This window comes from Alosa pseudoharengus, unplaced genomic scaffold (genome assembly GCF_046254945.1).
Source record: "Alosa pseudoharengus isolate Yale_2024_CS ecotype anadromous, Long Island Sound unplaced genomic scaffold, YU_APseudo_1.1 YU_APseudo_1.1_scf_15, whole genome shotgun sequence".
Classification (NCBI taxonomy): Eukaryota; Metazoa; Chordata; class Actinopteri; order Clupeiformes; family Clupeidae; genus Alosa; species Alosa pseudoharengus.
Window position 1 is genome coordinate 19,948,915 of NW_027468620.1, and position 3,696 is coordinate 19,952,610.

The 3,696-nt window shown below is 42.0% G+C and overlaps 1 long non-coding RNA gene across 1 annotated transcript; it reads left to right on the top strand.

Annotated features, from left to right (window-relative positions):
• The first annotated feature begins 254 nt into the window (after positions 1 to 254).
• On the top strand, positions 255 to 1,854 carry LOC143123795 (uncharacterized). Its single transcript, XR_012986906.1, has 2 exons — positions 255 to 1,270; positions 1,611 to 1,854. It is a non-coding gene; the product is annotated as an uncharacterized LOC143123795 (long non-coding RNA).
• Positions 1,855 to 3,696: the final 1,842 nt, after the last annotated feature.

Below are 3,696 nucleotides of genomic sequence, written 5' to 3' on the forward strand. Positions count from 1 at the left end.
GTTTTATCCTGGGTGGGTATCCCTTCTTGTTCAGACCCAGGGATCCTCATCTGTTCTTGAGCTGTTTTTGATTGAGAGTGAGTGAGGGTCTGTCGGGATGTACAAAAATATGCACAACGATGATGCTGATGGTGTAAGATGCTAAATAGCTGGGGGGTTTTGTGTGGAAGTTTTAGATTGTGACGTTAATGAAGGCAAACATCAAAAGAGGCAGAGGCAATAAAGAGTAACATTCTCACATTTCTAACCCAGTACACTACGGGTGACCCGTATTCGGGCAAATACAGTGCCCCCCACCTCCCCCCAACAACCCCCATGCATTTCTTTGCACCTTATCATGAACTACCATAGTCATGCTATATACCATTTTAAAGCTGAGAAACTCAAGAATCGATATATGTAAAGCTTTCCATGAATTAACATATATTTCGTGTGTAAAATATAAGTTTATCCCGATATATAACATATCAGAATACCCCCCTCCACCACCCCCCAAAGTTGCTGCGTTCATATTTTGTCACTTGTCTGTATGGCCGTACCAATAAGTTAGCCCAGCATGCTTGGTCTTGAAATTTTCGTAAGAATCCATAGATGTAAAATATCTACATTGTTATATTGCCAATATATTGAGTAGTTGTACACGCCAGTACAAACAAAACAGATACATACGAAAAGAAGCGAAGTAAACACTTATTTTTCGCGGAAATCCAGATATTTCGGTTTTACTTCCATTATTGTCGCTGGATTCACGGTACTCCGCGTGTTCACGAGGCTCTTCTGATTCCATCGATACCCATTACATGTCTGTAGGACCAATGAGAGTCGAGATAGATGCCATCAAAGCCAATGAGTCACGTAAGCGATGAATCTGACAACCAGTCTTTGAATGGTCATAGCGCTGCGTCTGAGTGAGCCAATGAGATGGGACCTAGATGTCCGTGTAGCCAATGAGGAGAGCTTTCTTTAGACATGTGACACATCGTCCCATTCTACTTCCCTGTCGGCTAAACTCAAGGCGCATAGCCCATGCGTAACCAGATTCCGAAGCAGTGGTTTGGAAGTTTGTTACTAAACAAGCAAGATACATGTTTTTGAAGGTTTTTGTTCGTAAAACATGCCAAAGAGACAAAAAAAAGACGAAACATGTCGAAGAACCCGAGGACATTGAAGATCTGGAGGACATCGATGAAGGAGAAGAAAGCATTTTCTCGGAATGCGACTCCGAGGAGGAGCAGAACTTTTTAGCTGGGAAGGACCCCGATTTTGAGCTGTGAGTAGACTACTTATATCCATATACAGTTACAGATACAGTTTAGTTTGCTTTTGTAATGTTTAGTGCATAGTTTTTCATTTAGCTTTGTTTCATAGTGTGAACAGTGTGAACAGTGTTCTGGTACCTGGGGGGAGGGGAGTTAGGTGAGAATGCAGTGTGTGTTTGTGTGTGTGTGTGTGTGTGTGTGTGTGTGTGTGTGTGTGTGTGTGTAAAAGAGAGAGCAGGGGGAGGTGTGACCTGAGTACACACATTTATATCATTTGTGTAAGTTGTTGGGAAGGGTTTTCATATACTTTAGTGGGTCTGAGCCTAACTTCCATCTGTACAATTGTTTCAGTGACAGCGATGAAGACTGGGCCCCGCCAAGCAAAAAAACAAGAGCTGAGGATCCTGTGTCTGAGGAAGAGGAGCCGGTGGCCGAGACTATTTCAGTTGTTCATAACACGTTCCATTTTGTTGACCGTGGTTGCCAACACAAATACATTTCTATTGCATTGAATGTGAATCATTTGATGTTTCGTTTGCCAGGGTATTGCTATTTTTTACCTTTGTTTCATTTTATAATACAAATGTTCACTGCATTACCTTGTTTGTCCTTTTTTCATGGAAATCTCAAAGGCGTAGGAGCAAAAGTAAGAGTTTCAGGTCAGATAATGCTTCTCTGGACTCATGGCACAGCCACTGCAAAGCACTCCAGGTACAAGCAACATGACACAGAGAGTGTAACCTTTCATTTGACACCAAGATCATGGTTCTACATAAAGGGGTTCTTGTATAGGAAGCATTTTAGTTTTGGGTAACCAAAGGTCCTTTTGGAGTCTCCAAATGGACACTTAGCAAAACGCATGTGTATGCCCACACAAATATGGGTCCCACACAGTCATACATCATCCTATAAGGATCTACTTTGACATACAGATTCACAAGACCTGGTAGTGGGCCTCAGTGGTGTTTTCAAGAGAAAATAAGTGACCAAGAGGGCAGAATGTGGTCATTTCTAGAGATGTACATAACCGCCTATAAAAAAAACTATCATTCTACCCTTTGCCACTCTCTGATAGTTCATCACACAGTCAATCTATTGGTACCAAAAAATTCTACAAGGCCTTAGCTTTCCAAAGAGGTCAGGCACTTGATTGTAAGTCAAAGTATGTGGCAACAGGGCCATTTTAAGTAGGCGGTGTGCAATTTCGAGGAAAAACTCAAAATAGGGGTGGAAATGTATAAGGCTAATTATACCACAGATACTGACACACACAAACACACACACACAGTATATTAGATTACAGATGACATAGTAAAGAAGCTAGGTTTTTCCTAGAGAGCTCCATATGGAGAGCTCAGCCAGCCGTACGTGTGCCCATTAGACAGCCAAAGCATGCTTGGTTGTGTTGTAGGCTACCAGGTCATTTGGCTTGTCAGGAAGTAATGCTTTGTTTGTCTAGCACTTTATTCTGCCACGTCTCTCTTGGGACTCCTGCTTCATCTCAGTGAACAGATGTGGCAGGTTTAGAAGCTGTTGAAGTCTAAGAGGAGGCCTCTGTCCACAGTGTTCAACAAGAAATGCTTTAGCCTTGGAGCCTGCTGGTTTTATTCTGTAGTAAAACTCAAAGCAGGTTCACCTAATGATGTATTTATCTGTGCTGACAAGGGCATCTGTGTCTTCACTGATTTAATATCCTCAATTTATTTGTGTAGGACTAAGAAAGTAGCAAAATATTACAAATGCAAAGAGACAACAGTACAAAGATATCTGGTAAACAGAGACTACATAAGAGGAAACTACATACTTTAGAGTAAAACACTGCATTTACCAGATAAACAATAGTTTCGAAGAGCTGAGACAGGATTTTATAATGGGATGTATAGCTTTATTCGGTGCTATAGGAATCTGGTCACCTCAACCCTCGGATGATAATTGATCCTGGAAAGTCAGCTGGTTGGACAGGTTATTGCCTCTCTGTTCTGGGGAGGTCTGTTGTATATAATGCTACTGTGCTCCACGCATGAAGTGGCTACACATTGACTGCACATTAAGTGTTCCTTGTGGTACTGGCAGAACAAAAAACAAAAGCCACTGAAGTTTTGTTTTCCAGATAACAGTTTGATGTAAGGTCTGGAAAAAATGGCACCAGTGGCCTTTATCGCCTTTTCCTCTAAGACATTCCACCGATAATTCCTCACCGACATTTTAACTTCCAGTTGCTGTCGCAAAAAGCTCTCGACAAATGTTTCCGTTGCCGTTTCAGATGCTTGAATATCCTGCGTTATTTCTCCCATGGCCTCTGTCTTTCATTCTGAGATGAAATGCTCCCTTATTTGAAAAAAGAGAGAGTGGTGGTGATGAGCCAGCCGCACAGCTCCCTGAGTGGTGTGGTTAGTGGAGCAGTCCACCATGTGATTATCATATCCAGTGAGGTCCA